Consider the following 13,437-nt stretch of genomic DNA (forward strand, 5'->3'; position numbering starts at 1 on the left):
TGAATATTTCTGTCTTAATGTTGCATGAAGGTGAAATATGATTGCTATCTAGACACAGCCTTGATGAGCAAACAAAGGCTTTTAGAAGAAACAAATGTGTTAAGAAGCTACTGAATTAATATGCTGGACATCATAAGCTGCAGTCATACTGCAACGAAATAATGCAGGGTTTTATGTAATAGAAAAAACACCAGCTAAAACTCTCCCTGCTTAGGACGGCATAAAATTTAGCTTTTAGTAAAATTCAATAAAATTAGTCTTCGCATAAAGAAAGAATTTACATGCTCTTCAAAACCAGCCCCGCTGCAAGGACTAAAACTTGTTTTATATAGCACGTTCTAGCTGTGTCAATTTGCATACCCCAATTGACTGTTCAAATGAGGTCACCTTGCACCATCACTTCACGAGTTGTATCTCACCCATGGAAAGATGGTGCAAAACAATGTGCAACAACAGGAATTTAAAAATGAAAACTTTATAATAAATAAATTAATATTCATGCCGTTTTGAAAGCCTCACACTGGAATCATTTCTTAAGGACTTTAAGCAGGTCCCCCAAATAGCGATTGAGATTCCGGTGGCGCTGTGCCTCCAGGACGTTGCTTGGATGCGCCTTGAGGTGTTCTCCGTAGGCATCTGCATGCATAAATCATAAACACATGATGTCATACGCACATGTAAGCAGCTTAGTTCACATGCAGAAGAAATAACACACAGAATGATGCTGAAAAAGAAATGCACATACTGCTTTTTTATGTATTTGTGTGAATAGAAAAGGAAAGTGCACGAGTGAGCTCCAGCACATGCAAAAAATGTAATGGCATGCTTATTGCATGGAAAATAACTAGGTGTTTCTTACTATTTTGAAAATATTTATGTGTAGTAAATCTGTTGAAATCTCATTACGTAAAACCTTGAATTAAATGTCTTCTGTATACTAACAAAAACTTTAAGTATTGCCAGTAAAAGCCCTAAATGAGCATTTAGTAATGTGTACATGTGCATTTACTTCCCTTAAACTTTAGTTTGTCTGCAATAATACCATCTTGAACAGCTTTGTAACATGAAATGCTGCAAGTTATGAAGCTGAAAAAGCAGCACACAAGTAGGCAGGTCTGTGCCAGCCAGACCAAAACAGCCCACCAAACAGAAATAGGCATAAGTGAACGGCAAGCTTTAGAATTAATCAAAGGTAATTTATTGGCATACTCAAGACATATAGAAAGTGAATTGCAATTGAGCTGGAAGAGTATGGTAGCATAGGTGATTTCCCCTACACAAAATCAAATTTATTATGTGAACTCTGGCAATTAGAAATCAAAATTATCACACTGTTGGAGACTTGAAAAACCAAAAAGTACTTGCGTTCATGAACACTGATGATATATCCAATAGAAAAATCGACTAGAGAAATATTTAACCACCTATCCACAAATTTCTAACACACCCCTAGAAAATACCTAATCGGCGCTTATGACACAGCAGTGTAATGTCATTGTTACAGAAACGACGTGGAATAGCACCCCGCTCGAGCACAATGAGAGACTAATCTTCAAACTCAATTACGCAGAAAAAAACAAAGCACGAAGCAAAGCAAAGCAACGGACATCTGGCAACCTAACTGCCATCGCAGGACGGGAAGTTCAAAGTGCGCATTACAAGGGAAGAACGATAATAAAATTTGGTTGACAGAATTAGTGCTGCAGTCGTAATGCAAGTAAGTGCAACATCTGGTTAACCCTAACCAGCATAGGAAGAAAAATTATAACACTGAATCCCGTGATCAAAGGCCATGAATGCTGTAATGACTGTCTGTGGAACGAGAAGAAACATTTCAAATGGCTACAATAAAAAATTACGTTTAGTTATATTTCCTTTTTGCCAGTATCTTCAACTTTTCAATGTAAACATGTGCCCCAGTCTAAGGTGTATAAAATATTTATGTACACTTCACACCATTTATAACGCAATCGTTCACAGTGCAGGACCGGTTATAATGCAGTTTTTTCTGAATTCAGCATACCCTCCCATAAAGCACCACGTATACACGCATGCCGCTTACTGTGCAGTCCCCCCACATGAAACACCGGCTATAAGGCGGCTGCGGCAAAATTCTCAGAGACACGAAGAGAGTGCGCTTCGGATCAGCCTGGGAGAGGAGAACCACAGCGTCATGGAGGATGAGATGCAGAGCAAATGAACAGGAAACAGTGGAAGAAAAAAAAGAGAAACAAGGGGGGCATCATGGTGTGAAGAGGGGGAGTGATTGCCTAGGCAACAGAAAAGCCTTTGCTCCCTTTGCTCTGGCTGCTTGTTGTGTGTGTGTGCTGCGCTCTGAAGGGCCACCCGTGTTTGCATGAAGTGCACGTAACTGCTGTTTGGCTCTTCGGTTTTCTGTCGGGAAAACAGTCTCATTGTAGAGTGAGATCTTGTGCGTGCGACCTCTATTCCCCAGCAAGTGATAATGTTTTGAGACACGACAGAGCTTTTGCCTTTGCCACCAGCAGGTGGACTTACAAGCTTGGAAGACTCTTTCAGGATAGCTGGCGTGACTTTCCCGATCGCGGACCGGAACTTCGTTTCACACCTGCTGCCCACTGTTTAGGACAGGAGTGCAACATCTTCTACGCCCGATATCCGTGTTGTTTGGGGCAAACTCCCACAAGCTAGGCCTAACGAGCACTAGCTACCTAGCTGTTAGTGTCTGCAGACAATCAAGGTTGCGGTTTGGTGCCGAGTCAATGAAACGTTTTGCAGTTATTGCAGTCAGGAGTGACTTCAATCTTCACCGAAAACTAGGGAGTGCATGTGCAACACTAGATTGGTGGTTCATGGTTGTCACTGTTTTTTGGACATCGCCCGCGGAATTTCAATAGCCTTTCCACGTATAGTTTCTGGCCAGTGTTGTACCACAGCGAAGTTCGCATAAATGTGGAGGTCTGAAGAGTCAGTCAGCGGCTTTCCGCTACGGCACTCTTTCTTTTTGTTTTCTTGTTTCTGCGTTCACTATGTCGACACTGCAGGTCCGCAGACGTTAACCTTTCAACATTGACAACTTTACGCCCAAGTTGCACGCCTAGATAGTCGGAATCATGCGGGTGCCTGTTGGTCATGTTTTTCAGATGTACAGCCTTTCACAAATGTCGTTTTGTTTACAGGGCAGTACCGCTTATAGTGCAGATATTTGCGACTCTGGCAACTTGTTATAAGCGGTCCATGCTGTACATGGTTTATTCATTGAATGTGCTGATATGTTTTTTTTTTTTGCAAATAATGGCCATTTACGCATCATTTATCTGCAACGAGACCGTTTGACCAGTATGCCACTGCATCTGATTCACTGGATGTGATCGATGGATTATGTAGCATTCATGAAGCAACGGATACCCAATTTTTCACCATACGTGCTGACCCACCAAGGTGCTTATGATAACAAGGCCAGGCATACATGCAGGGCCTCCCGTGAGTAAAATTTCAGCATTTAATCTATGCTAGGCTCATTTGTGCTCTCACGCCCGGAACAAAACTCAAGTATAATGCAAAATGTTGGCAGCTCTAGAAGAAAGTGACAGAGCGAATTTTTCCTGATGCATCTGAACGTTTACCGAGACGACAAAGCTACAGTAGTCTGTGGCGGCAGCCACAACCATGTTGAAACTTCTGAACAGCTGCACCACTTGGGGCCACTAACAGCACCGGTGCAAAAGTCGACACTACCTGGCTAGAGAAATTACCACACTTGTCACCCCTATTCCTTCTAGCCAACCCGGCTGAATCTCACCCACTATTCAGCACATGTGACAGGACAAAAACAAAACCATCCAGGCACTCACACTGTAGAGCATGAAGTTCCTCTGGGGCTGGTCACCTCCTTTCTCCTTGATGAAACAGCAGCATAGTGCACTGGCAATGCACTACTGGAGCAAGTTTTCAATGCACCACAGTGCCCTTCCTGCTTGTGTCAGAGAGAGCTTGGGGTCCTTGGTCTCTTCTGGAGACCACTGCCACTTCTGGTTTTCTGCTTAAGATCAACCTGCACAAGGTCGTAGATGAGGTCTTTAGAATTGTAAATTATAATATCCGAATTTCTGCAGCAAAAGAAAACACTCCCATTTTCCAGAAGGCACATTGAGGCATCCCTTCTTAAAGTTAAGGCCCTGCATTTGCAACCTCTATTTTAGTTCTTTTTTTTGAACCTGCGCTTGACTTTGAAGGTGTTAGTTCACTACACACTGTATGTAAAAAAAGCTCATCCAGCACAACCACAACCCTAACTGGACAGGCAAGCAACGTTAGCTGGATGCTCTGGATGGCTTCTTTAATGAAATGGCTTACGTTGACACTGATGGTTGTACTACACTGAAAAAATATGCAAAGATTTATTAATCACTAAAGGGACCGACAACTGGCCAGAACGTGTGATTAGATCTTGGCGGAAATAAAAAGATCGTGAATTGCAGGGCATGCTTTTCGCAATTTGAGTAAGATTACATATTTAAATTGCGTTTAAAGGTAAAAAAAAAACAGTATGCCATGCATCCTAGCAGAAATTGCCTGATGATGTGTTATCGAGTCGTTCTGTTTGCTGTACACAGTTTGATGCTTTAATGTGCACCATAATTAGTGCTCAAAATTACACTGTATTATATTATTACCTATCCCCGTCCTATTCTGTGCTGCTTACTAGGCAAAGGAGTTGATGCTAATAAGCAGCGTTGGCTTCGTGTCAACTAGTGGGACATGTCGAGCCATGGCACACGCATGTGCACCAAACTGCAGTGCATAAACTCGTACCGCTGTCATGTTGAGCTCCCACTGTTTGCCGCCTGTGTTGTGTGTACACAACTTCATAGTAGCCACAGATCCAAAACTTCTGAAAATGTTTCACAGCACTTTCAGCGTTACTATTCCATTATTAAGACAGTGACTAGTTAGCTTTCCAGTGAACTAAAGAGAACAAGTACCACAAGAATTGTTTGTCAGTCCCTTTAATTGTTTTATGCTTTGAGCCATGTTAATATGTTAAAATGAGTGTCCTGCTTAACACAATCTGCTCTGCATGAGCTGAATTGTGAAATGGGGACCTATGCTGGAAAACACGCAGAGCTCACGCCAAATATTTTAAGTGAACCAAGTTTTGTGTTGAACCTCCTTGTGCAATTTTTGTATTTCTAGCCTTGCTCGTTGCATATTTTTCGTACTGCTATAAGACCTGTAATGTCTAGCTTATGTAATGCTGTACGAAAATGAAATTCAAGATTGCTCAATTCAAAGCTAACCAAGTGCGTTCAGTCCACATGCACACACCCCCACACACACAAACACAGAAACTTATTAAAAAGGGACAAACTCACACACAGTTAAGATGAACAGGATTCAGTGTTTCAGATAGGTAGCCTGACAAAGGAAGGATATGCACTATCGATGCTTCTTTTGACCACCAAGAGATGAGATGAGTTAAAAAGGGCAGAAGCTATTTGTTCCCACATAGTGAGTATGGCCCGGATGTTTTGTTAGAGTGAAACAAAAACTTGTACACATACTTTTAGAGACATGTAAATGTATGCAGCCTGTAATATTAAGTACTATTATTTTTGTCACATTACGCATTACTCAAGCGCATTGCCTACTGCTTCATGCCTACCACGACATATGTTAAAAATAAGTTAGCTGTACAGTCAACAAAGTTTTAAGAGCATTCATAATGTTATCCAAAATCAACTTATATCCACTGGGTAGGTAAACGATTCGCCTAAAAGGAAAAGGCATATCAAAGCGATTTTCAGTAATACAGGGCAAAGTGACAACGGTTTCTTTGTTTAAAAACCCCTCTCATTATAGCATGCAAGCAAAGCACCTGAACGGAATATTTTATCCTGCTTGTAATGTGACCGCTAGATGACCGCTAGATGACATCTATCCACGTCTTAGTTGCAGGGTATCTGCTTTGCATTCAAAGAGAGCCTTCACCTGAGCTTTCCTGCGAAACTTTTCCTAATATGACACTTTCATTACCATTGATTCATTGTGAACGGGTTTCGTTAGAGCAGTATTAGCAGTTCAGTTATTTACAGGTTTGGGATTGCTGGAATTGGACTAGTGATACTGAGTTATTTTTCATCTTTTTTTTTATTGTTGATATGTATACTCCGTCCCACAAACTGGTTGCAGTAGGGTGGAAGCTATGAGGTGTAAGCAAGCTATGTGTTTTCGCAGCAAAACATAATTCTATAAGTAATTGCATTAGACTTCTAAATCACCTCTGATATTTTTATAACATTTCAAGTAAATGTGCGCATCGAGTTCCGAATGTCATCACGATCAACAATGTCAAATGTGGCAGCACTACGAGCCGCGAGCGCCTTACAAGTTCCCCCTAGAAACAATCTCTTCTCCTCTCTGGGCCTTTCGGCAGTGCTGCTCCTCAGTGTTACCGCGATGTCAACATTTTCATCTGCTCAGCACCCACAATGCCTGTTTGTCCACTCACCGCTCTTCCTCCTGGCATGGTGAAGAGGAGCACTCGGCCAGGAAGAGAGGCGAGCTGACAAACGAAGCACAGAGAAGAAAAAAGCGAAACCAGAGAGGGCCTCTTTTGTATCATCAAACGCGTGTAACTCCACTTTTACGGCACAGTTTCAAAAAATTCTCACGGTTATGTGTTCGTTGTAGACTTATGCACAACTGCAAAACCACAACTAAATTTTGACCTCTGGATGGTTTAGGGGCAGTTTAAAGTGGCAAGCTTGAGACATTTGCATTTGTTTGGCACATGATTTGTCACAGTGATATCCGATATGTTAACCTCGTTTCGAATGTACGTTGTGTTCCTTTATTGTATATGTAACCACCAGTAACTGTGGTTACGAAGCAACATGGCACAGCCTATGCAGCCATGACCGCCCACTTCAATCCGAAGTCGTGCTTGCTGCTTGCCCACAACCATCAGCCACAAATAAACGGTGAAGTCAGCTATAGCTATGAACCACGTTACGCTGAGAACAAAGCATCAGGTGTGTTATGTCATTATAGAGATCAGTGGTTTGTTTAGTCACACTTCTTAAGCCTTGTCACCAAGAACTTGAAAGTACATTGCGGAAACAATGTAAAATAGTCACAAATACATTGCTGTCGAAGCATGAGGATGCAAATATAAAGCAAATAGAAGTGCCACTTTAAAAATTACAGGCCACACAGTGCACGATGACAAATTGATAAATTCAAAGTGAAAGGCACGCGCTTCAAGTGGTGCTGCCATGTTTTCGTTTTCCTTGCTCTGCTACCACCTTACTTTACTCACCCAACACGTGTGCAGAGATGCCATGAAAACACCAAGCAGCTGATGCAACATGGATGAACACATCTTCAGGAATTTCCGCCCTTCCTACTGGCAAAGCCACCCTGCAGCCTCCACAGTGCTGCAACCAATTTGTGAGATGAGCATAGTTTGCATAATGTTTTTCAGTCACAGATATACATGCAAGACACAGAAGCATTTTATAGGGAGCTTGCACCAATGGTGGCAATGAGGTAGAACCCGTTTTGTTGTCACAGCCAGATGAGCTGGCAATCGGGGAAGCGCGTGCAGTTGTGGGTTGTAGTAGTTGCATGCAAAGTACGGCAAAGTTACAGTCACAGAAAGATGGTTGCAACGTCTTCAAGATGCCGAAGGTGCGCCTCAGCGAGTACAAGACGAAGGAACTATCAGAACAGTACCAGAGTGGATGGCTTTAGCGCATAGGCAACCCTGACAAGCATCACGTATGTCCTCATTGCTTCCTTTTAGGTAGGCAAATCATGCTTGGCTTTCGTTAGCTCTGTTTTGTCCACTTACACACAAATCATATCAGGTTCTGCTGCGACGATGCAGGACCGTTGTGGCTTCATGCGTAAGGTCCCTTTTTAACGAGGCATTCACTGTTTCTGCAACTGGGTACAGATGAAATAAAACAATGATAAAATTAATATTTACCAGGAGTTAAAGTGTCCTTACAACTTGCTCATGTCATGACCACAACGCTATCAGCCCCAACTTTTCTCGTAGGCTTGTGTAACTAGCCGCTTCTCACAATGTTGTGGCCTAGAGCCGTTTATGACTTCACTGCTGCTGCATGACAAAGCTCGACAAAACGTAAGACAAGTAATTTGCAAATGTCCGAGGCGTCGACACGTGGCCACAAGTTTACGTACATGATGCAGTCGGCTGCATGAAGTGCAAACGGGTGAGCATAGATGGCTTTTATCGTTGTATCGTAAGGATCCTTCCAGAAGAGTGCTGCTGAGCACATATTTGCTGACCTCGTGCTCCTTGCTTGGAACTACTGTCAAAGATTGCAACCTCAATGTCATCAAGGAGATCACACCAGTATGTACTGTACTCGCGCTTCTTTCCGTGAAGCTACCACACACGCTCCCAGAAAAGCTTTGCGAAGTCCCTAAAGAGACCGAAACGTTTCGGTAGCTTTAGGGACCGAAACAGAGAAACTCCGAAAGCCAAGCATAGTTTACCTACCAGAGAGAAAGTGCTAAGGATAGACGTGATGCTTGTTGGGACTGTTCTGTGCGTGAGCCATTTACCACGACACTGCTCAAAATAGCTCCTTGGTCTTGTGCTCGTTAAAGGAGTACTGACACTATTTGAGACATCGAAAAAGGGACATTTTTTGTGTCTTCCGTATGCAGCGTCAACGCTCTCCACACACCCGAGTTGAATATGTGTAAAATATTTTAATTTGACTCTGGAAATTTTCGTCGCTGAGCATCTGCAAGCCAGCCCCACTGCAATGGACATTATCCCGACGAGTCAAGACAGCTCCCCTGAGTTAGCGAGTTCTGCATCCTGCATGCAGCCTAAATCATAGAAATCACTGTCAGGGCCACTGGACGACAATTTGCTCATCGTTGCTTACGTGCACAACGAGCACATGACGGTTTTGCCCCTAGTTTCTGTATCCCCGTGACGTCACATTGCTATGAAACGTCACTGAGAAGCCGCCCCCTCGATATCGAAACCGAATGTGTCTTTTAAAGGTAGCGGTAATTAAAATATATACGATGCATTCCCAGGCACCACAATACTTGTTTTAGGTTTCTCGACAACAGTATCTTTTTAAAGCAACAATACGAAAATTTTTAAAATTCATGTCAGTACTCCTTTAAGAGCACAGGGTAAGGCAAAATTTAAAAAAAAAGTCACTTTTTTGTTGTTTTGCAATTTGGGAAGTGTGTCCTTTTCTCCATATTTTGCAGATTCGTGCTTTTCTTTGAATGTTTTTTTTTTGTAGCTGAGAACCTCATTTTCCGGAAGCAAGTAGTGAGTGAACACGCACCCAAGACAAGCGCCTCGTATGCACTCAGCGCTTACAGTCCATTTTCTGAAATGGCTAACTTTCTGCATGCCTAATTTTTCAGCAAAGACAACCCGAAGATGCTGTGTGTGTCTTTATTCACATTCGTGGTTCAGAGCGCGTCTATTCAAACAATTTTAGCTCCTAGTTTCATCACACCTTGTGTCTGTCGTGGCAATCGATAAGTTGAGATGCTGAGGATAGAGAAAGCCTTCAGCGACAGTATATTTCGTGGCAACTAATTCAGTTGTCTTGTAACTGCGAATAAATGCTAGCGACGTACTGAGGTGCCGAACACTGAACCATCACACTCTTCGTCATTGAATCCCACCCTTTTCAGCGTCCTTCAAGGCAACTCGCGCACAGGATGACAACGGGTACACTCTAATGGACATTAATATTATTTGTGATGCAATTAAACAGAACTGCGCATGCAAACTGTGTGGTGCAAGTGTTGAGCTAATCCGAATTGTGTCGCAAAGTCTTTGCACTTTGTTAGGCTTCAGAGTCTTAAAGATTGCGACGATGGATGCTTTTTTTTTTCATCTAATGATGGCAGTATCACACGTGCCGAAATTCTGAAATCATTAGGACTGAAGCCTGGCCAAAGCGCAGTAAATTTGCTGAAAGAAGTTGACCACAATCGACGATACATTGTGAATAGAGCTGCATAACAGCTCGCATAAGAACTGCACAAGGGGACAAATTCGGCCTTGTTGGTAAGACGTTAGGAAAAATTAAATTTAGCGCAATATGACACAAGGACGAGAAGGGAGGATACAACACGTGCGCTAACTTTCAACAAAATGGTTTATTTCAACCGAAGCACGAATATATACAGTGGTGATGGTCAAACGCTACAGTCAGATGTCATGCGCAGAGAACTTTTTTGTCATTCTGATTTTAACAGGAGACGTGCAGAGAAGTGATATTTTCTTACCATAACCTTTTATACAAGCTATGCGTACCAACCACAAAACTAATCCATGTTCAAAAAATGCAATTCTTTTTCTGTCAGGGACAGTGTGCTTACAAAATCGCTACCCAACTTTGTGATTTGGGCGGCTTAATTCGATTAATTCTACCTGCAGACTGAGTAGTGCAGCACCGCAAAACGCCTCTGCTTGCAAGATAAGACGTAGGACTCAGTTCGTGGACTGTAAAGAGGCGGCGGCGTATCAGATTCCCCTCTTTTGCGGAGAGCAGTATGTCGGACAGACGGGGCGCTGTCTAAATGACAGGTTACGAGAGCACTTCAGCCTTGTGAAGAAGGGTAACGATGGCTGGCTCATGATGCATTGCAGAGCTTGTGGGTGCGACCCGGGTTTTGGGAACACCAAGGTGTTATTGACCAACCGTGATGAACTAACAAGACTAATAGTAGAAGCCGCCCAAATCGCAACGTTGGGTAGCGATTGTGTAAGCACGCCGTCCCTGACAGAAAAAGAATTGCATTTTTTGAACATGGATTAGTTTTGTGGTTGGTGCGCATAGCTTGTATAAAAGGTTATCATAAGAAAATATCGCTTCTCTGCACGTCTCCTGTTAAAATCAGAATGACAAAAAAGTTCTCTGCGCATGACATCTGGCTGTAGCGTTTGACCATCACCACTGCATATATTTGTGCTTCGGTTGAAATAAACCATTTTGTTGGAAGTTAGTGCACGTGTTGTGCATGCAAGTCTCACATTGTGCATGCAAGTTTTCATAACCGTCAGATGTCCAACGTGGATGCTGGCTGGTGCAATATTACTGACACGCGAAGGCGACGTGCATATACACACAAAGATTCTTTTAACACCTCTCCCAACACAAGGCAAACACACGATTACGTTTAACTAGCTCAAGCCAGCGTTCAAGCGCATAATAAACACTTCACGGTGAATGTAGGCTCATTATCACAATTTAAGTGGTTGGCTAGGTGAATTGAGCCACGCTACAAATTATATAGCCCGCGAACGTGAGCAAAATGCTGCCCAGCAGCAAATGGCGCTGCAGGCTTTGATTTATCAACAACAAACGAAGCAAGCGCCACTTGCGTCCTGCTGACTGCAATGCACATAAGAAAAAATCGATCATCACACACATGCATGTTCTCGCAATTCTCGCGAATTCGCTCCCGTAAGGCCGTGCCGATGCGCCATGGCTACGCTCAGATCAGCGTAGTCGAAGCGAATCGGAAACGCGCACAATGTCGTCGCTCGCAAAGGTGCGTAAGGCTCTTTACGACGCCACATCCGAGTGCGGTAACAGAGCCTTGCGCCGAGTAGCATGCTTTACATAATAAGCTGCCCACTTACCTTTAGTTTCTTTCGCGCTGGCGTGTAGCAGGTGGCCGCGGGTGTCAGCCATGGAGTCATTCGAGCGCCCGCACATTTCGTTGATTCCTTGAACGACTCGTACTTCATCGGCACTCCGAGAACAGCGGGAATTGCGCGCAATCTTTGCACACCGCACAAACGAGGAACGAAGCTTCCTTACGTAAATTTAATGCTTTTACCTTCAATCTTCTTGTGGACGAGAACACACGCGAGACGCTCGCAAACAAAGGCAAATAACATCTGGCTTCGGCTATGGATGGATCTAGCTTGAATTGTTGTTCGTGAAAAAGAAAAAGAAAACGTCGCCGTGTGAAATTGTTAGAGAATGCATGTTGTTGGGCAAAATAGTTAAAAAATAATGACGTCTTCAAGAAAAATTTATACGAGAAAAGTTAAATACTTTTTCAGTAGCTTCTTTTTTTTTTTTGTTCTAGCAGACGACAGGTTTCTACTGCATGCTTGTACCACGGACGTAGTAGTGCGGCTTTACGATCGATGTTTGCCGCCGAAGCAAAACTCTACAGTAGTTGTATGTACGTCCTCAGTGAATAGCAGGATGACTCCAAAGCAGTAACACTTTTACGTAATGCAGTATGTGATCTTGCAAGGCATGATGTTTCGTTGCGTTGAAGCAAAGGGAAGCAAGCCGGCGTTATCAGCTGATGTCGCCGCTACGCTCGGCACTGCCGTGTGCTTCATTTCCCGCGCTGAATTCGAAAATTGAAAAATTTCGGGGGGGGGGGGGGGTTGAACCCCCCCAACCCCCCCTTGGCTACGCCCCTGTACTATGCACTCTCAGATAGCGCGTAAGCACTTTCATCTATTAAATTAGGAAGATGTCATGACCTGTGTGCGGGTGGCGTAGCAGGCTGGAGTAGCAGGCTCACGCGTGGGGATCACGACTTGTTTACGTGGGTTCGAGTCATACTCAGTTAATGCTTTTTTTTTTTCATTTACATTGATATACTGCTATTTCTGTTAGCGTGTTGGGAGCTGAAACTTAAAAATAAAACAAAAAACATTAGGTTAGAATATGTGTGTGACACTGTGTTTGCTTGCACACCGGTTATTTTTCTCTTTTTTGGCATTATCCACTGGACGATATTGCAAAATAAGGACTGCAAAAAGGGACCGAGCTAAACAAAAAACTAGGGGTACAAAGTAAAGTGATAGAAAGTGTACCTCGCTAGCAATTGAGAAGACTATGCACTCGGGGCCCCGCGATTACGCTATCGCGCTCCACTCTTTAAGGTGAACCTCGAGCATCCTCACTTTATTGCACTCTCTAGCTGTGTTGCACATGTGTCTCCACGCAGCCATGATCTAAATTCTAAAGCCCTTGTTGCGTCTCCAAACTTATTAAAACAGGCGCTTAAATTTTATCATGTAACATGCCATTGCAAGCATAATCTGCAATGCGGGCTGAAACAATGCTATTGCAATTTCTCAGAACAACCCAGTTCTGTACGTGAGTATCCGTGCATCAATGATGAACACTGTTATGTGTCCATGCACATCAGTTGGGCTCTTTTTCTGACCAGTGACCTCCCCCTCTTCCACTGTTGGGCAACAAATCAGTTCAGCCTGGTTAACCTCCCTGCCTTTCTTTCATCTTTTTCCTCTTTTTTTTTCTGCTTCATTTCATCTACCCTTGTTGTTGAAAGAGGTATTAAACATATGTGTCAAGACTCATTGCGTATTAGAAAGTAGAGCACAAGCAAATTTGCTTTATTCGTCTGTACTTAAAATTGGCCACTTGATAACTTGCA

General features: G+C 43.1%; 1 protein-coding gene and 1 long non-coding RNA gene across 4 annotated transcripts in view; both read right to left on the reverse strand.

The window, feature by feature from the left end:
* The window catches only part of LOC119389302 (monocarboxylate transporter 12), a 372,577-nt gene that overhangs the window by 298,688 nt on the left and 60,452 nt on the right, over positions 1 to 13,437 (reverse strand). The window lies entirely within an intron of this gene.
* LOC119389305 (uncharacterized) lies at positions 482 to 11,964 on the reverse strand. 2 transcript variants are annotated; one of them, XR_005183064.2, is made up of 4 exons: positions 11,648 to 11,964; positions 7,301 to 7,418; positions 3,834 to 4,033; positions 482 to 636 (listed from the first exon to the last, which is right to left on the reverse strand). It is a non-coding gene; the product is annotated as an uncharacterized LOC119389305 (long non-coding RNA). The 2 variants fall into 2 exon arrangements; XR_005183063.2 differs by lacking the exon at positions 11,648 to 11,964 and having other exon boundaries at positions 7,301 to 7,620.

The sequence above is a fragment of the Rhipicephalus sanguineus genome, chromosome 4 (assembly GCF_013339695.2).
Source record: "Rhipicephalus sanguineus isolate Rsan-2018 chromosome 4, BIME_Rsan_1.4, whole genome shotgun sequence".
NCBI classification, from domain to species: Eukaryota; Metazoa; Arthropoda; class Arachnida; order Ixodida; family Ixodidae; genus Rhipicephalus; species Rhipicephalus sanguineus.